General features: G+C 41.1%; 1 protein-coding gene across 4 annotated transcripts in view; it reads right to left on the bottom strand.

The window, feature by feature from the left end:
* The window catches only part of aqp4 (aquaporin 4), a 70219-nt gene extending 62174 nt beyond the window's left edge, over nt 1–8045 (bottom strand). For all 4 annotated transcript variants that reach the window (XM_037084752.1, XM_037084755.1, XM_037084757.1 and 1 more), the window contains exon 1: nt 7701–8045. The gene's annotated coding sequence lies outside the window, so the exon portion shown is untranslated. The remainder of the gene's footprint in view (nt 1–7700) is intronic.
* Between the last annotated feature and the right edge of the window lie 13508 nt (nt 8046–21553).

The following is a 21553-nucleotide window of genomic DNA, read 5'->3' as shown; positions in this document are numbered from 1 at the left end:
CGGACTACAGTGTTCTCCAGCTTGGCTCATCAGCTTAAGAACCACCAGCACCCTTTCTGGTAATGTTGAACTGGGCCTAGATAGCACACAGCATAGCACAGCACGGCTAAGCACAGGACTTTGACTCATTAACTCTGGTTGATTAATTATTCAGATCTCTGTGTCACCAGGTTATTGGTAGTTTGCTTTTCTACATGGCTAATTTAATGTTGAATTATGCTTCACACTGACTCAGGGTCTTTGCATGCAAATAAACATCTTCTCTAATCTGGTACCCTGTCACATACACATCTTTGTCTATGCACTTTGAGCCCCAGCCATAATTTTTTAATTTTTTTTCTTCCAGACACACACACACACACACACACACACACACACACACACACACACACACACACCTGTATATAATACATGATAGTTAGATTATGTGTTTTCAGTTTGATATGTATAAAAGACTTTTGAACTGCCATACTGTCTATTTAATATTGTACAAGAGTGAATGTTGCCAGCCTCTTCTCTGTCAAGGACTCCAAAGTCCTTCAACCATTTCAGCTGTTGCGGTAACTTTGGCTGTGATTATTAAGTTAATTATCAGTCACAAACTGACAGCGTACTACCTTTTTATGAGACTGAGTTACTGAATTGGCTGTGTTGTCCCTTCTTTAAGCGCGGTGCTCCCGAGGTGATCTAATGTGAAGTGGATCTGATTATTTATCATAATAAAGAACTATCAGTGCTAATCATCAATTATTATTGATAGCCAAATGTATCCCAGATTCCCTATTAATGTTGCATGAAGCACTACAACACTTACTAGTACCACCACTGAATCTATGACCTCACATCCTTTTATATAATTTCAGTTGGCCGTGAATACAAAAACAGTGAAATGCACGCTTGAAGGTGTCAGCTGTGACGGGCTTCAACTGAAGTGAACAGCAGAGAACAGGAGGAAGATTACTGTGACCATTCGTTCATGTGTAATATCGATCTGCATTTGCATGGTTCTGTCCAAATAAAAATATTGTTTTCTGTTTTTACCATACTACATGACCTGCATCTCTAAACAATACTGTTTTTTCTCTTGTGTATGAATTATTCTGAAGTGACAGGGGGGAACAAAAACAACTCCTAATTGTAAAATATAACACAGACTCACTGTTACAAGTGGTCATTAAGTAGTCTGCACAATTTTGTGCTACAGGCAAATGAAGTTCACAATGAAATGATGCAATAAAGAGTAACAATGTTTCCATTATCAGTAGCTGCTGATTTCTAATCTTTCGTATGAAGGTACTGTGATTTCCTCCGTATAGTTTCCACACAAGAGTGCCTAATTAGTAATCAGTACAAGTGCTCAATGCTGATAAAATACAAAAAAAGATGATCTGCAAAATACCTTTCATTCTTGCTGCTTTTTCGCCCCCCTCTTGCTGAAGCCGGGGCTTTCAACAAAGTGCTGCTATTTAAATCAATACATCCCTCATTACAGAATGATGAATATTTCATCACCAAGACTATTACTTCAAATGAATAATTTAACTGTGTTATATCAGTCAGGGTTGGGGGGTTCAGTGGTACCATGGTCCCTCAGCTTTTAAACTCAACCACTCATCATGAAGCTCTTTAAAACACTGCACAACCCCACCAAAAAGGTCCAGGATCAGGTTCAGAGATTGTTCTCTCTGAAAATGCCAGGGTCGCAGTTCAGCCCGCTGACAGTGAAGGTATCTTCAACTCCAATTAGCCAAGATATATACATTGTATTGGGAGCATTTTTCGTTATTATAATGAGCTCCGTGAATGTCTAAATCCCACATGGATGTATGGCTTTTGTGCTCATTATAAGTAACCCCCACCCCCCACCCCCACTCCCTCGATGACATTAAACAGTAATCTATCAAATATTCAAAGGACTGAAAGGAGAAAATGCGGGTGGCAGTGAAACCATTTCTGTGCAGGCGTAATGACTGTATAATGACTTTTTGTAATACCTGTTTCCACCTGAAGATTTTTGTCAGTCATTCATTTGTTGTTCCAGACAAGCAAACATTTTGTTGAGACATTTGTGTAAACAGAAAAACAATGTTTTTTTTTTACTTGCTAATGAGACATACTGTGACTGTAACAAAGGTGGGTAGGTTATTCCGGAGGCATTTTTTACATACTTGTGGAAAATCTCTTAACACCCTGACAGCAGTCACTAAATCAAATGTTCAGACCAACTAGAATATAACTCAGTAGAGCACCTACAGCAAGTGGTGGATCATTTGCTAAAGCTATTGGCAAGCTAATGCCACAAGAATGAAAGAGAAATTGCTGCCAAAATGTCCCAATGCTAACATACTAGCTTGACAGTGGTGAGTACTAACAATAGTCATGGTGGTTATTTAGATTCATTATGATATTGTTTTGTGTTCTCTCACATGTGAGTGAGACGAGAGGAAGCTAGTGATGACAGTAAGTGATGACAACAACGCAGTTCACAGTCTGTGAGCTTGTTGTTCACCAGTTAGCTAACTCAGCTGCACAAAGCACACCGCCCCTGAGCCAAACAACAAGTTAGCAGTGGCAATGATGGACTGCTGTTCATCCAGTAACTGAGTGGCTTAAAGCCCACAGACCTGTAGACATGTCCCACAGCAGCGCCAATGCATTTTTTCAAAGGCTAACCCAGTTAGCACAAAACACACAGTCCCTGAAGTACATTCATTACAGCCATTTTGCTTGTGTTTATACGATTTTGGCAATTAACAGGGTTGTTTATTTATGGACAAATTACACTAAAAGGGGCTAAAAGAGCTTGCTGAATGTAGCAAACTGGCCGCGAACACATCTCTCAGTTGGCCGGCGAGAGCTACGGGGTTGCCATACCTGTGTCGTCAGGCAATGCACGTTCACATTTAGGTTATAATGAGACTGTCAGCCAGACATTATATATCTGTTCAGCTGAACTGAAGATGATCGGTTTCATTGTGAATAACAAATGATAACACACAACGAGGATTTAATGTACAGTGCCAATAAGCAGTTTGATGTTGCAAAAACCTTTCAGGGAGGAGAGGGATCTGAGGAGGAGGAGGAGGATGGTTCGACAAAATGTGTGACTTTGATACATTTTGTCTGCGAGGGGGCTGTTAGCATCCATTTCCCTCCCAGTCAACATTGTTTTCTTTTAATCATGACCACAATCGTTCCCTAACCATAGCTGTGGCGGATCGGTAAACAGTCAGATTAAACATTATGCTTGTGCTGAACATTCTGGAAAAACACTGACAAATGATTCCCATGCGGGCACCACATCAAAACAAAATGTGCATAAGAGTTGTTTTTGAAAGCAGTAACAACCAAATTTGTCACTTAGACTTGTCGGTCAATGCTGTTCTACAGGCATAATGAAATTTACAAATAGCATGGGACTCATGATTCGCTGACAGAAGCACCAGCAGCACAGCCACTTTCAAAACAAAGTGCGCCCACGATTTGAAGATTGCCTTGTGTTATAATTTTTATACTGGCTGTCTTTTTCTTTCACGCGGCCCCTTTTCACCCTCTCTCAATTTTCAGCTTAGGCATCCACCACGGTGTCAGCTCATGTCGGTGCTGTAGAAGCGCTCCATGGTGGAATGACGGTTTTAAAGCAGTGAATTTAAATAGAAGATTTAAAATAAAATCGTTTGAGTAATCGTTTAAGCCCTGAAACATAATACCAATGTGGTGCCGATGCAAAAAATTGTGGCACCCTGAACACGGCTCTACAGAGAGGATATACCTTTATTATCAGTGACATCGAATTCACTACCATACATCGAATATATCAAGCGAGTAGATTTTAACCTTAGGGATTTCCACAGGGAAAAAGGGATGAATCCACTTCCCCCCCCCTCTGAACTTCATCAAAATGGAGATAAGAGTTCTTTCAAGTGCTGAGCTGTGCTGGGTATTAAGTAACACAAGGTCAAATTCAGTGTTCATGTAAGATTATGGAAATGTCAGTCTTCTCTTTTCCCCTCAACTGTGTAGTTAAGAACGCTGACACGAGGAGCATGGTGGTTAAGTATGTCATACATAGTTCGATGTGTTGATTGTATGAGAAGCACCTATTTCAGTCACATGCCTGCTCATTTGTAGTCTTTCACTCAGACAGGTTGTAATTTCTGTGTAATTACTTCCATTAGCATGAATTGCTCTTGTGAAGCTTGAGTACGTAATGACATATTGTGAACGCAGATAGTGGAGCATGGGCATCGTAAGCTCTGCAATCTTCTCCTTCAAAAGGCTGCACTGCCTCTCCGCAGAAATAAGGCATTTGTCAAGTTAATTCGTCAGTATCATTGCACATACACACAAAAAAAAAATCGAATATATCTGCAGATATGACTTAATCCTTTTGGGCAAAATGTCAGCCGAGGTGGATAAAATAGCTTCCTCCTCTACCAGCATGAAAAGACTCAACATTCACGTCACATTTTAATCACTGATAAACAGCAGTGGCCATTTTATCTGGCCGGTGTCTAAACGCTGTTGGAGCTCGCTCTATGTGCAGCTCCTCCTGAGGTTGGCCCTGTTTTTCGCCCTTGAGCGAGGATTTCCATGAGAAGGGATTAAAACTTAAAGGTGCCATTCTGCTCTCTTTTTATTTTTTTATTCTATTTTTTACATTGCACTGAATTTTTTTTGAACATTATGCATTATAAGGCAGCTGCGGCTCAGTGGTAGAGCCAGTGTCATGTTATCAGAAGGATGCTGGTTTGATTCTCCTGGCCTGCATGTTGAAGTGTCCTTTGGCAAGACACTGAACCACAAATGGCTCCTGATGGCACCTTGCATGGCAGCCACTGCCATCGATGTATGAATCTATGAATTAATTACTGTAAGTAATAGACTAAAAGCATCTGCTAAATGCCTCAAAATGTACATTATTATCTGACATCGGACATCTGGGGGGCGCCAAATCACACAAAATGGCAATTTCTAATTCTCTAAACTTGACCTTGACGTTGTCTTGGTGACTAACCCCAACCAAACAGCAGCCATTTCACAAAATTCATGACAGTCCAGGAGTAATTTTATATAATGACATGAAATTTTTGTCAGCAAGCTTTATTTTGAAAGCCTCACTAGGCTGTGGGTGTGTTGCTGATTTGACCACAGAGCCCAGGGCCACTCAACAGGCTGTCGAGTGGGAGGGTAAGGTGACAGTGTCGGCAAATAGGGTAAACTTTTTAACTTGTGTTTTTCTGAAATTGTGTTTTTGAATATGCAAACGAGGTGTTATCTCATTAAAAATGCACCGCTTTGCATGGATTTCCCAGAGGCCATATAGAGCCAGGTTCAAAACTCTTGTTAATGCTGCTGTTAACATATTACAGTTCAAGTTTTTTTAACAGCCATAAAATAAAATAAAAAAACATTTTTTGCCATGTATTTAAAAATAAAAAGTTCAATAATAATAATAAAAAAATAAAAAAAAACTTCTGAATATGGATAGTTTGGTGTAACAAATCTGGCTTGGGGTTTGTAAAAGAAAATCATACTATTGAGAAAACTTTACAGAGTTGTGTTGTAACATACATTACATTTAAGACCAATAATGGTAAATGGGGTCAAATGTTTAACCAATGGATATCACCATGCCATCCTCCATTTATATCTGTTAAAAAAAATGTATTGCATTTCTAATTAAGGATGCTGCAAGCGTTGTTTTGTTATCATAGTTTTAGCTAACTTCCCCTCCCTCACCACGTGAAGGCATGGCAGTAATCGCCCCACACAGCAGCCAACGGGATTCATGCTCTCTTGGCGTTTACGAGTAGATGGGACCACCTCTTTGTTGAGTCCCCTCTCCTGATTGGATAAAGGGGACAGGGATACCAGAAAATGTCTTTTCTCATTTAATGTATGAGCAGGGCGAGGAAGTAACATGGGTTGCTATCCAAAACACTCTGTAACAGTGATTACTGTTGGAGTATAAAGTTCTTTAGCACAAGAAAAAATAATTACAGCAGCTTTAAATGTGCACTTATAGGAAGACAAATAGAATTTTTTAACCATATCTTTCCACTAGTCTGAGAGAAAACATTTTATGGATGTGAACTTGACCAGTTTTCACCTGGAGTATTTCAAAGCTGAGACATATGTTTATTTTTCAGTGACAAATCCTTTAGAATGGACTATAAAGGCTCAGGGGGCGGCTGCAGAAAGTCAGTTGTTTCCACCTTTGTAAAGAACTTTAAGTGCGGTGAATAGATTTCTAAGTTTTCACTGTGGACGAAAGGTATCCAAAGGTCAGAGAGACATCTCAGACGTCGCCTGCAGCATTGTTCACCTCTCTACTGTCCGTCTGCACCTTCAGTGTGTTTCAAACTGCCATGATCTCCCCAAGTGTGGCACCACTTCTGGCTAATATTCAGTAAAGTGTTTCGCATCAAACAAAATGTTCTCATATCTTTTAACAAAGTCGTCGTGATGACACAACTCTTTAATATTCATGGCTAAATAATCGTTAGTTCAGCAAGTGTGCAGAGGGAGACTTTGAAAATGACTTCATCTACATAACTGGTGAGCTTCAAAAGCCTCTCATAAAATTTACATCAGAAACATTTTCTTAATGCAACAGAGCTCCGTAACATCTGATTCTTGGAGTCTGCTGCACACATGTGAGGAAAAAAAAAAAAAAATCGACCCAGTTTTTTTAAAATACATCCTAAATCAGGACAAATAAAAGTGCTTACAATAAAGAAAATAAGAAATAAATATATAAAGTCCCACGTCCCGCACTGACCTCTGAGCATCTAAAGCAATGTACTTAGCATGGCTGGTAAATCTTTTTAGCGGCAAGCCATTCATATCCTCCCTAACAGTATCTCCTTCCAGACAGCGCTGATAGCGATGGCGGAAGTAACTTATCTGGATGTATCTCTCTCCCCGGACTCTCCCCTATCTCTGCATCCTCTGTCCGAGAGACCTACTGAATGACAAACTGTACTGTTCTCTGTGGATCAATGGCTCATAAGTATAAACCAATTTCCTTTACAAACTGCACCCTGGGAAATAAACAGACACGCTGCCTGAGGAGGCTGACACTGTGTGAGCTCCAACAGCCGATTAGTCATTTTTAATGTTGTGGAACTTTGGCAGATACACCAAACTTGGGAGATTAGGTTAAAAAGTAAATCTCGCAAAAGTAAAAACTCAAGTCAAAATAATATTTCATATAAGAGGCAGAATGAGGAATAACTCCTGGGACATCAAACATTTTTTAAGGACAACTGCGTTTTACAGATTTACTCAATAGCTGTGGTTTTACGGATTTACAGTTTCAATCTTGATTGCGAAGCACTTGTATTTTTCTGGTCATTGTTCTCCATTCATTTCACTACAGCATGAAAATAAAGATTCAGAGATTTTTGCAATTCAGACGAGGTTTTCCTTAAGTTTTATTGAGGGAACCGAAACTGTATATAACTATAACTAACTAACTAACTAACTAACTAACTAACTAAATTTTCACCCACCAGCGGCCTGTGTGGGTGCAACATTTGACGCACGTAAAGAACACGCACTGCTGATAGCCCCAGTGATGGTGAACATAAACTCCCATGCTATAAACTGCAATGCAAACAATGCACAACCCCAATGCATAAAACAAATTAATAAATCAGCAGAGCCAGCCGCTCCATAATAAAAACGTGTCTTACCGTCACGCAGTTATCCATGTCAACGTCTTCATCCTCCTCTTGCTCATATTCCTCTCTGTCCTGTCTTCCTCCCTGGTGTGCTGGCTCAGCTGTGTCGCTAACATTAGTGCTAGCATTATTAGCGCGAGTGCTAGCTGAAGCTGCACTTCATTTTAAAAACGGATCAGTCAGTTTGCAGCATTTTTCTACGTCAGCCAACAACAGCGCTCTCTGAGATTGCTCTCTCTTTTCTCTGCTCCCACCGTGTGTCGCTTCATGCCTCCGTTAATTTTTTTGCAAGCTTAATCTCAGTCAACTTCCAACTTCCAACAACCACGGAGAAGGTCTACTCGAGTCAGTATCAAAATTCCCAGAAGGCATTGCTTCATTTTAACTTTTGCAAACAAACAATCAAATTTAAAAATGCAGGTAGATTTGTTTTATTTCAAACCATGCACGTTTTTGATCATCTGAATAAGAAATTTTGGTACAAATCAATACAGACTGACATAAGTTTGTGACTATAAAAGGTAACCATGACTGTGATATAGACACTCCTATGTGGTATATAAACTATGATTTTAGTTAACTATTTTACAGATATGAAGGAATTGAAAATGAGCAGTATAATTTCAGGATAAAACTTTATTGACACTTCAAAATAGTGCCAGAGAAATGATCTTTGTACTGTTTTCTGATTGGACACCGGCCAAAATGGCACACGAGAGCTGAGGCCCCTCTGGCATCAGCCCCATGTTACCGGTCTGTCACTGGCTGCAACCATAGTCAGCTACTGAACATGAATCTTCTACTCATTGTGTCACTACCGTTTGTCTGATTAGCCTTCTGAGCTGAGCTCTCAGAGTTTATGACTCATCAGTGCAATGCTCCTCTGCTGTCAACAACTTGTTCAGGAGTACTGAAGGGGACCTTGAATGCACCGCCAACGAGAGTCTTGAGAAAATCTTTTTTAAAACTCGATCTTGATTGTTTCAGAAAAAGGAGATGAGTACTTCCTTTAAGTAACTCAATGCAGATGAAAAACTGTGTTGGGATAAGTAAGTATACAGGCACTCCAAACAAGAAAAAAGTATCAAAACAATGCAGGAAATATTTAAAAAGCATAACATAAGAAGCAAGTCATTATAGGGTCAAACGGGTTTCAGTGTTTAGGTCTTCATCAAGGCTCCAAACAATCTGACCTGAACTGTTTTCCTTTTGTTTTTGTTTTTTTTCCCCTAATTGCAGTCTTGAGACTTGAATACATGTCTCAAAGTATTGCTGGTATAGATGTCTTGTTATGTGTTCTGTGAACCTTTGAATCAATTCCAACCCAACAACAAACACTGTTTAACAGCCTGTCTTTAACACTATAATATAGATTTTAGCATTTCTCATTATCACTGAAAAAAAAAGATTAAGTAATGATTTGGTATGTATGGAAAACCCTTAACAAGAGGATTGTCAGGTCAAAACTCTGAGCCTACAATAGAGTATCTACTTACTGTATTTGACAGTGGACGCACAATCAGCTGTACTGAATGGAAATATGTTTAACTTTATATGTTTATTAACTTTATTGCATTAAATGCAGGAGAGGAAAACGATCAAATATGGTAGTTCTTAAGTCAAACATATTTAGGATTAAAACAATGAGAGTAAATAGACTTTTAAGCAGCATTTTGTAGAAAATGGAAATTTGTGCGATTTGGCGCCCCTCACACTTTCTGAATGCAACAATACAAAAAAAATACAATACAAATACCAGGTCAGACGTGAGGTACTGAATACAAACAAAACTCAATACGTCAAAACAATGTTATGTGTTGAAAACTTATACGTATAAGATGTATGAAACACTGTGATCCTGACATCTCACTGAAGTTACATAGTGCAGAAACAAGTGAGACAGACACCATTCGGCCTGGTACAAGAGACACTGTAGCATCAACATGATTTTGAAGCTGTTCAGGTAGAGAAAATAAATTGTTACATAACATTATTTTCAATGTAAAAAAAAAAAATAAAAAAGCTATTCAATACCTTTTGTCTCGAGTATGGCCTTGTTCTTTTTCTTAGATTGCCTCCACACTAATTAACACGAGCTCCGTGGTCTTCAACATCCACCTACACGCATCATTTCTCTTCTTGAAGTTTCAGCGGCTCCTTTTCAGTGTGTTTTAACAGCTTCTGTCAAACTTCCCTTTATTGCTGATAGTCAATACCGCAGCTGCTGGTGCCAACATTGGATGATTAAAAAACACAAGTCCACATCGAACGAATCTCTGATCTTTTACACTATGGATTTCTGATAAGCGAATTGTGTCTGAGCAACGGAGGTTTTTACCCCATTGATCGGCGTGGCTCTTGATGGAGTTGCAGTTATGCGCCGCATTGATTTCAAATGTTGCCCTTCTTCCTGCTCATTCTAAAGTTCCCATCTGAGTGATTGGGCCTATTGGAGGATGAGAATATGTTCTGTTGATGTCAACGACCCTTAAAACTAAGGGTCAGATCAGGTCTCATGCTTTCAAAATGTGTCTTTCTTGAATGATTTCATGCAGGATTTTACGAATCTTAGTGCTCTTTTTTTTTTTCTTTTTTTGTTTACTATTATACCATCATCATTTGAAGGTCTTTAACAGTGATGCCATTTGGACTCAGCACAGTTCTTGTTGAACTCAAAGGAGTATGCGCATCTGACCATATGGTCACTGTCGCTCTCTCTCCTGCATCTATAGTTTTAAGTATGCGTCGGCCAGCTGAAGCCTTTGAAACCTTTATTTTGTCTTCCAGCACTACTTCAGTAATTCCACTCGGCTCTGAAGAGTTTGTTGATTGCTTTAACGACTCTTGCTCGAGTTCTCTTGATGCTGTTGCTCCTTCCACAAGACAAAATTATCGACAACAAAAACTTCCCTGCCTTGACTAAATGAGACCACTCGAGCCATGTGAAGGAGGAAGGCTTAAATGTTACACTTTGAAATGGGATAATGTTTTCAATCACTCGTAAATGCTCATCTACAACAGACGTTATGTTTAATGTCCCTCGAGTTCAGGATACTTCTGCATATTTAACTTACACAGTTCAATCACTGTCGGGCACAGCTGCAGCTGCTTCTTTCCATAATTTCGACATAAATCAGAAAAAACACTTCTTATTTATCCACTGTTTCTGCAACCAAATGATTGGTAACTTTTCCAACAACGCAAACCCAGCAGCAAAAATCACCCATTTCATACTTGTTACCTGTTTGAGAATCCTTTTCTTTTAACCGATTTCACAGATTTGTATCATAACTCTGTGATCACAAGTTGAGCCCTGCGGGGAAAGTCTCCTCCTGAGCGCCGAAATGACTCTGAGGACTTTTGCTGCTCATCCCTGCACCTCCACCGTTAAGATGCTCTGTCTTACAGATCACAGGGTATTCAAAGGATCAAAAAGTCTGAGCAACTGGACTTTAAAGTCAATTCGCTGATCGTCGAAAAGGTTTTCTTTATTTCTGTCCAAAGTGGGACAGCATGGGCAACAACATCATTTCTATCAAACTGCCACAACAAAGACATGAAACCATAAGAAGCTATGACGATTCAGTCCACAAAAGGATAAATTGTCCTTCACAGTTAAATTCTGTGGTTATCTTCTCGCTCCCATGCTGATGGAAAGTCCCGTAAAACATTTCTGGAGCTTCACAGCAAAACAACATTGCTGCGTCCTCCTGACCAAAAGAATTTAGAAAATGGCTTCATACTTACCTTCTGGTGAAATCCAAGTCTCTGGAAGCTCTGAACTACCAAATTGATACGAAATGTTTAGCCGCTTGTTAGCAAAAATCTTTTTGAGAGAGGTAAACACTTGTGGGGTGTTAAGAGTACTGATTTATGTTTTATGTTGTGGAAATAAACACAAGAATATCTTAAGTTTGTCCACAGACCGTATATGGCAGTGACTTTGAGATAAGGGAACCAGAAGTGCACAAATGCTAACTTATTTCTGGGTTTTAGGACTTGTTTCTTCCCTCAAAGTGACAAAACACTTGTTACAGATTTAAACAATTACAAAAAAAAAAAACAAAACAAAACAAAAAACATGAGGTAATGTTTTTTTTAGCTGTAGTACACATTTTAATGTCATCCTCATGAAGCTACCATATCACGTCGTGGGAGTAAAATGCCTGTCAGCTCAGCAAACTGTACTTTATTTTTCATAAATCCTGAAAGTACTGCCTGCCATCTTGTTTGCTTGATGTCGTTTGTTTGTTGCAGTGGGTGACTCATACTAGTCATTAGATGGGAAAGAGGGAAAATAAAAAGTCAGATAAAACTAAAAAGCAAAAAAAAAAAAGCAAAAAAAAAAAACAAAAAACACGACACAAACTGTATTTTTTATGAACAGCATTTTTCTAGGTTACAGAATGCGTTTTTCCAGACTGCGACAGAGACATCAGGGAGAAACCAATTCGCACAGAACACTGAGAGGTTTTGATCTCCTGCAAGAACCATTTTCTGTGAACCTCCTACTTAATGTTTTGACACCGTTATCCATGTAAATGCTCGGCGCGGTGCTTATGAATACTGAAGGCTCTCTTTTGCACATGAATTGTCAGAGTGGTTGGAGATCATTTAATTCTTGGGAGACGGTGATTAACACATGCATTCATTTCAGGTTATGCACCTCTTTGATGCCAGCCGGGAGAGAGAGCGAGAGAGAGAGACAGACAGACCAGAGGAGGAAGCATGGAGGAAGATGGAGTGGGAGCGAGATGAGGGGGAGGAGGAGGAGGAGGAAGAGAGACGAAGAGAGAGGGGGAAAAGGGAGGGAAAGACGAAAAGAATGAAACACAAAGAGACAGACAGAAAGCCAGGCAGGGACGGGAGAGGCAAATCCCTCATAACCGTTTATTACTGATGTGTGGCAATGTGCAGGCAAAGAGTCTTCATTAACACTGTTGATACTAAGCACAGCCTCATTCAGAGGCACAAAGAGCACTTTGCACTGGCAGACATTTATCAACATTGCTCTTAGCTCAACAAAGGGCCGAAAAATGAAAAGAGGCGGCCTGTGCATTGTACAATAAAAGCCGCCGGTAATCGCGTTCCAGTTTCCTCTTTAGCAACAATGTCCTTTATTGACATGAAGTCCAATTAAAAAGCAAAAATTTCCCCACATTTTCCCGCGTGCAGTGAAAAAAAAGAAGGTTTCTGTGGTGGCGGTGGGTGTCTGACGGAGCGGGGGAGGGTTGGTGTTTCTGAAAAAAAAAAAAAACTGAATAAACATAGCTGAATAAATTAAGCGCTTATATACATACTGAGAGCGAGGGGTACGGTGTCAGTTTGGACGAAGGATAAAAAAAATTTAAAAAAACAGGCGGATGAGACATCTGATGGCGGCTTTGAAGTGTAATTATGAGACTTAACTATTTGAAGGAGACGCTCACAGCCAATCTCAGACCGTACGGAGATATTCCCATCGCCTCACCACTCATAATATGCCAACACCTTCCTTTGGGTAAATACCTCATTGTTTTTAAAGGTCATGTCCCAAATACTGATTCATAGCTCGTGCAAAAAGGGCAGATGTTCTTGAATGAAACCCCGGCTAAGGTCATTTGCACGCAGTAATATCCATCTATATCTGTTATCTGTAATACCATCCATGCATCTTATCTGCGCTCCATCCATACGTCATCATCTCTGCGGATCAGCGGCTAGGTCGTGCTCTGATTCCAAGCGAAGCCCCTTGGAGTTATATTTTCACAGTATTTTCAATCTTCAGTTCCTTTCTCAAGAACTTCTGCTGCTGGTTGAATCCCATTTATTATGCTGGGGCTTAATCCACGTCGAGGGCGAAAATTACAGGAAATGTGTTTTTGTTTACTCCTCGATGTAAATTTAGAGCTCCGAGAGCCTGTCATCCCGCCATAGTGCCAAATCATCTGCAGCTCTGCCTTGAAAAACCAACACGCTGAGACAACACAGGGAGGACTGACAGGGCTCCACTCAAACTGTCAAACTCCAACTTCAATAGTGCCATTACTTCCAAGCCGGTGCCGTCTCTGGTTTGTGCCTTTTGAAATGACACTTTGGGGGTGGTTCACATTCGAGACTCCACAATTAGTCATTAGTTTATGTAAAAAGGCCTGTGGGGGAGATGATTTTTAAAAAAAAAACTTGTTTATGAATAATGCAAAGATTAAAAAAGAAAGTAAGGTGGCAAAAGAGCAAAACTGTGTCTCCTCAGTATAGATGCTCTTTTGATATCATTTACAGCCTTGAAAAGTGTTCATCGTTAATTAAGTACAAAAATGTAATATATATATGTATGTGTATAATGTTCATAAGCCTTTCTCCACCAACTCGTTATTGTCAGTTCAACAGCTAACGCAACAAGTAGTTATCTCACAGTTGCAGTTTGACCAGTTTGACTCAGTTTGACCCGCCATAAGATTCAATTTGATGTTTCTACTGAATTAATTTACTTCTTTAAATTAATCCTTATATTCAACTTATATACAGCTTCGAGAAACTGAAACAGGTCCAGTTGCCAACGATACGGCACCTAGATTTACCATGACCCGGCTGAGAACCTGACTGACAACTTTCTTCAACATAATCATTATACTGTTATGCTATTTCATTTTTGCAAAAATGCTCTTTTAATATGTGTGATGTGTCATCCTCGCTTGTGTTTGTTGTCGTTTCCTGTTGCTTTTTCTCCACCTTATACTTTTTGAGGATTTTTAGATATCTTAAATTTAGTTTTGACAAGGACAATCAAAGTTGTAGATATTTGAACTAACATTTCTACTAGTAAGAATGTTATTGCGGATATCTATCTAATTACCATTCTGACTAGTGAGAATACAATTTTGACCAGGGGAAATGTTATTATGGCTATCTGAAGTGCAATTACAGATAGGAGTGTGGCTCGATTAAATGTTAAAACGGCTTGCCATAGTCCCCTCCCGTGTTCTTTCCTTGTGACTTATCTTGGTCACCAGTGTTTTTGATCTCCGGTGTGCTTTCTGGGTGTCTTTGCTCAACGCTGTTTGTGCTTGCTACATGTGCAGATTTCTTCCAGCGTCTCTCCGTCGTCCTCTCCAGCTCCATCTACGAGCTGCCTGCTACGTCCCTGTAGCCCAGTGAGACCACTTAACGCTGCAGCTCGTCTCCTCCTGCTCTCCTCCTCTTTAGTCAGTCCCTTTTATTGTTAAAACAAAACCTTTTTTTTTACTTTGCACAAACACTCGTCCCTCTTCTTTTGGGTCCGCCAGTGCCAAAACATATGTGGGATAATCTTTTTATCACTTTTTCATAATCAGAGCATGAAAGGAAGAGTGAGGCTAAATAAAAAAACAATACAATTATTATTTTTTTTTTTTTTTTTTGCGCTCTAAGGGAAATGTTTTGCAGCCCCTGCTAGCTGTCACTAGCTAGCTAACTGAGGCAACATTTTCTGAGTTGGTTGAAAACACAGTCCTAAATATCAGCAAATGTTTCTTTCATTTCAAAACAATGAAAAAAAATCATAAATGAGTGAATAATAAAGTCAGAACCGCGCAGGTAGCAGGCTAATCAGCAGGACATTAAGAAAAAAAAAATGCAGTTCACATTGTTAGAGCAAATGAACACATGCTTAAATCTATTCCTAAATGACTCTCTCATTATAGCCCCATGCAAACATATTCGTATTGTCAGGAAATCCAAAGCTTGACAGGCAAGCTGTGCATGGTTACGATTGCTAAGCTTTAATTGGACAATCACTGTTGCAGATCAAATAGTGCTACTTCTAACGACCTTTTAAGATGAATGCATTACTATAAACAGAGGCCCTGTAAACGATTATAAGGAAACGACTTCACTTGTAATATCTTCATCATTTAAGCATTTCAACAGTGATCTAACTGAAAGGGTTAAAATCACAGTTCTACTGCAGCAGTAGTTCTCTACAGCGAGGTTGTTTTCAAAGTTTGCTCATAAAAGTCCAAAAGAAGCAGGAATACAAAACTATAGGGTCCATCACAAAACAACGAGGCAGACACAGACTGTACAGACTCTGCAGTAGACTAATATTCCGCGAGTATAAGTTTTCTCCTCCTCCTTGTTGCTGGTTCACAAAGTCAGCCTAACACGCCGTCAATTGCTGTTTTATCATAACTTCAAAAAAGTTGCCCCCGGACTTGTTTGGATTTTTGGCTCCTGCAGCACAGCTTTTTTTTTTTTTTTTTTTTTTGCCTTGAGTGAGTCACATAAAAATCATTTACATTTAAATATAATTTTTGCTGGGAGCTCGGACAAATGATACTTGTGAGTATAAGTGTAAAGCTCGGGCATGAGAGGAGTGAGTAAAGGAAGGTATTCAACCTAGCATGCCGCCTCCGACCTCGTCCGTTTTTGATTTGGATCGAGGATGACACTGAAATATTTATTCTGTTGGTAAAACATTTTGGCTCTTGTTACAGAAAGTTATCACCCATTGCTCAAATATTTCACATTCTCTGCTTTCTGTCTCCCCTCTGTCTCTCTCTCTCTGTTTGCATATCTGTCTGTCTGTCTGTCTGTAGTGTGGGCGTGGCAGTCACTCTCCGACTCTCCAGGCTCTGGGCTCCCTGCTGCTTTTGCACACCTGCTGAACCCTGCCCACCTGCCGTCCATCGCCTCATCAGCCCAGCAGTATTTCTACTCTTCACTCTTCACCAAATTAGGGCCAGATCGTTTGCTCCGCTCCAGAAGTAGTCGGAGCTTGTATTTCTAGTGCTCTTGTCGATTAATTGTTTATATTTCGTTGTCTTGCGCGTGCCTCGGGGGATCATCTCCCGCCTGCTTCATCAACGCGGCCTGGGCGCAGATCCCAGTTAGGTCAGAGGGGCTTCCAGCCATAGATATACTGTTCAGGAATCCAGACAAAGTCGTCAGAGACCGTACTTACACGGTGATCCCCAGATGTCACGCTCAGGGTGGGTAGCTCGAATGCTGGGGTAATGTAATGCTGCTGTGTTTGTGGTTTCCAAGTCGTACAAACATAGGAATTCTAACAAACTTTTACCTCTTCCGTATTTTTTGGCAACTGACAAGGTGACAAGGGTGAGAATCTGATCGAACATTGGGTCATATTTGGCCACTGGTTTACATTCAACCACTTCCTTTGCTAATACTGTCGTTTGATTGTATCCGGCGTCTTTCACTTCCAGATTTGTGTTGATATCTTTTAATAAATGTACACCTTTGTTATCTGATGGTGTGGGCTAACACTATCAAACGATAACATTATCCAGGAAGTGCTGTGATCCTGCCCTCTCACTGAAGTTACCTTGAGCAGGAAAAAGCGATGTGGGGGGCAAAGTGGCTGAGACAGAGACCAAAAAGTTACATAGTGATGCTTTAAATGCTTTGATCATCTCACCCATATAGTACAGTAATGTTTGTATATTACCCCCATAAATGTGGCGGATGCTCAAGTGAATTTCCCCCTTAATCTAGGCTATCTGACTACTGTGGTACCAATGTCTCACTTGTAAAATCAGGAATCACATAAAGATCGGCATTAATGTGAGTCATCAATCCAGCCACCCATGCTGCTGTCAGTGTCGACAGCAGACACTGCAGTGACGGCGACACGCACAAATTGGTTCCTGGATCCATCTGTCGAACAAGATACGGGATCCAAACATCGAGAACTGCTGGTCAGGTGCACACACCAACAGTTTCCAGCTTCCAGGTTCACTTCCCAGCCCCTCTGGATACAGCCAGTCGTGTTTTGCAAGTGGCCACCAGGCAAAATTGGAGGCAAGGCTGAGTGCCACCGGTGGTGGTCTAAATAATACATCCACGCTTCCAAATTCTGAGGAACATGAAGTTGCCACCAGCCTGCCCTCAGTCTCAGCTACAGTGGCTCATCTCATGCCTGCCTGCCTCCCCTGCTCGTCTGCCTGCCGTTCTGTCTGCTAACCTCCGAGATAACTCCAACCTTCGCACGCCACTCACCCTCGTCTTTTAGTCCAGCCTTGCCCGGCTCTGCCATCCACCATCGCCCCTCTGCCCTCTGTTTCTGTCAGCCAACTTCTCCTCGCCTCTCCGCCTCCATTCCCCCATTCTGCTACAATAAATCTTCCTTTGCTCTCCTCACACCCATGTCGGAGCCCTTTCGTATGGGTCCGCTATAACATATCTCTACTCCGAGGGTACATTTACAGAAAGAAATTAATTCTAGTGCACCTTTTAGTAGGAAACATCTTTATGTTTTACAAGAGCACTTGAACCAGCGGCGGTCTTTATAAAACAAATTACCCAGTGTCCTTGAGTGTTGATGGTAGCTTTTACAGGGAGGAAGGGATGTAAAATAAATGCAAGAAACTGCCAGCGTGTGTTAGAGAGCAGCACTCATTTATGTGTTTGTTTTGCAAAGCAAATCCATGCTGAACGTTATTACTTTTAGAAAAAGGGAAAACACAATTTCCCGTTCATCGGTCGCACTCTGCTGTGTCTGCACGGGGAGGTGTGTGGAAGAAAACAAGATCGTGATTGGGGATTTGGGGAGCAGGAGGAGGAGGACGAGGAGGCGATGTTACTGGTATCATCACGACTGGCCTGTCGCTACGTGTGGACAAACTGCGCAGGGATGATGGGGGACAAAGGAGGCGATTAGTTGGACAGAGCACTCGTAATACACTCTCGGGGGACCAGTAAGTCAGGCAGCTCAATGCCGCAGCCAGGTTCACTGAGCAATTAAGAGAGCCGGGAGAGTCAAAGTGGCTTAGCCTGATGCTCCACAGCTCTGTGCCAGTGCTGAGAGCAGAGGGTCACTTTCAACCCCTATCAGTCCACCTGTGTCTTAATGCACCCATCCACACTGGCTAGATGAGCCGAAGCACAGAGCCAAAGGGACAAGTGGGGCCACAGCAGTACATGGGAGGAATTATTCTCCCTTTTCCCCATAATTGTGCCTGACATATCCTTTGGCTTCTCTCCCAGATCACTCGCAATACATATATTTTTTCTTTATACCCTTGTTATCCTCGGCTCCTTAATGAATTATTTATAGTGGGGAGAGTGAAGGGGGGGGTAGAGAGCATTTCCCTCAGAGTAAACATACCAATAAAAGCAGAGATGACTGCAATAAAATTATATGGAAGGCATCGTTTGGCCTTTTTGCCAAAATAGGTTTCGAAGTATTATGGGGCCACGCACCATATTTGAACTTAGGGAAAAAAACAAGCGAGGGTCTTTAGCAAACGGATTATCTGGAAACACATTGAGGTCCGGATAAAATTGCGCAAATTAGTATAGCGAGGTGTGGGGGGGCCTTCATTGTAATTCATTTTTGACGCACAAACAATTGATCTTAACTGTAATATTCCCGGCTGCTGCATAAACAGAATCGATTAAATCCTCCTAAATATGGCATTTTCAAACGCTGTCTCGGCGTAAGTGCAAACATAGCGATCCGATTGCTGCTCCTGTCGCAGGTTCCTCCCCGGTTTTAGAGTGTGTGTTAGATATTATCCATGACTGCCTGGCAATCAGAAACACCAATAAAAAAAGAACAAAAAAAACCTTACTGTACCTTACTGGAAGCATTTAAACACTCAGGCCCCAGGACAATCATCAAAAGGTGTTTCTTTGATTTGCTTTTCTCCCTCTCTCTCTCTCTCTCTCTCTTTCTCTCTCTCTCTCTGAGACTGCAATACAAGCAGGATTACACGAATGGAGGCAGCGATGCCTTGAGGGGAACAATTTCCAACTTACCGGCAGCACATTCATGAGCGCTCTCTCACCTGAAGGTCCTCGGAGAAATCTGCGCTTCAATTTACAGCTTCCGCGAGAATGTGAGAAATAACTGTCCCAAAATGAGGAAATCAAGCTCTTTGTTACGTTTCATTGGAGGAGTAGCCGTCAGCTCTCAGGGTTTTTTTTTTTTTTTCCCCCGAAATTGAACAGCACTCCAATGGCTCTCCCTCGCCGTGCATGTGCTCTGAAGTCTTAATTTGCGGCGAGTCTCATTTATTCTTAAGTCCTCTCGATGATTTTTGACACATGTGAAAGTGAATTATTCTCCTGCGTACGAGTCCACGTGAAGTCGTTGCTCGGTGAGTCATGCCACGCTTGAAGAGTACCAGCCTTTCAGAATTGCAGGAAAGGTCAGTGATAGGTCAACGCAGAGAGCCAGTTAATTGAAGTTGTATATAATAAAAGAAGGGGGGGGGGCAGTCTGTCCATTAATAATTGATCAAAGAGCCGTTAAATTGAAATGTGTTTGCATCAATTAATCATACCCCCAGATGCCACTAATCAGCCTTTTCCGTGGCAGCATCATAGCAGTCATGCAGACGACACCGGTTGTGCTGCGCCCGAGCCATCGTCCATCATGTCTCACTGTGCTCTTAAAGCCGGCCTCCAGTCTGTGACAGAGTGATTAAAACACTATTGCCATTGAGCGCTGCAGGCTTTGCTCACAATCTCCTCTGAAAATTGGCTGCATTCTGCCCTGTGTACAGTGTGAAACTTGATTACCATGTTTTCTACGAGATATTGATATTCTTTGAACTTTAGCAGGGCGGCGAGGCGTTCGGCTACAGTCTGCAGCGACAGTTTAAGTCCTTAAAATGTTCAGTTCAATCACTGTCAGGCCGCACGAGTGCATGTAGAGGGGGCGGACGCCCATTAGCAGTTTGGGAACAGCACAAAGCGGAATTTGTAACAATGACGTTAAGGATAACCCAAACCCCCCTAACCCTTAATTACAGCTCATGGTTACAGTTTCCCAGCACAGGTAAAACATAAAAAATTAAAAAAAGGGTAGCACATTTCTTTAACTTAATTAATCTAAAATGCATCATGTGGAGAGCATGCTAGGTTATCTACATCGAACACACTCACATTCTGATTTTGAAGCCATCAGGGTTGTCTGATGTGCAGAGTGACAGTCAGCAGTAGGTCTGTGTGACATCACCGTGTCGTTCCAGGTCCATCATTTGAACTTGTCTAAGTAAAGTAGCAACAGAAAACTGTATCTGTAGCAAGCCATTTATGTTGAGTGGGGTATTTATTGGCCTCTTAGTGTAGAGACTGGGGACCAAATCCAGCTGGGTTTGTTAGGTTTAGGGGGCAAAAATACCTGGTTAGGTTTCACCAACAAAAGTACTTAATTCAGGGTTAAATGTATTGCACCCTAACCTTTTACTGCAGCTAGCTTCATCCTGCTATCAGCTCTCCATAGAGCTATGAACAAAACCATGAGCCTGGATGTAGGCGTACCCATGCCTAACATTAGCAAACTAGCTAAGAACACATAACCTTGCAGGTGAATGTTCTGAATGTGAAGAAGCAGCAGGAGGAAATGTAACCTTTGGATCAGCGGCCACTTAATACAGCTCTCATGTAAAGAGAGTGACAGCACACAGTGAGGTAGAAAATCATGGCTGAACATATGCCGCTTGTTTCCCGTGAATCCTTTGTGCACATGAACCCCATTTGGATCCAGTCCGGGGAATAATAATGAAAGCCACTTAATGGAGAGGTAATCGCTGAATATAGATAAATTAATGTCTTCTGCAAGAAAAGAAATGCAGACCACACATTATGTTTTTTTTTTAAGAATAACCTTCAAAGCATGTCTTTACACATAACTTATGTGGTAACTCAGACACATTGTGATTAGTCTGGCAACGCTGCAATTTGGAGGAATTTATTGCAGCTATCTCAGCTCTCCAGCAGAGCTATAAACAAAACTTGGCAACTCCTGAATTTTCGTCCACCCATGGCTATCATTAGCAAGCCAGCTACAGTAAAGAGACAAAACAAGTGAAATTACCAACTTTGGAAACCAGGAGTTACAATTCTTCCTTTTTGGGAAAAGGCTAACTGCTCCTCCTCAC

Source organism: Acanthopagrus latus, chromosome 21, assembly GCF_904848185.1.
Source record: "Acanthopagrus latus isolate v.2019 chromosome 21, fAcaLat1.1, whole genome shotgun sequence".
Taxonomy (NCBI): domain Eukaryota; kingdom Metazoa; phylum Chordata; class Actinopteri; order Spariformes; family Sparidae; genus Acanthopagrus; species Acanthopagrus latus.
This window is presented reverse-complemented; position numbering and strand designations above follow the sequence as displayed.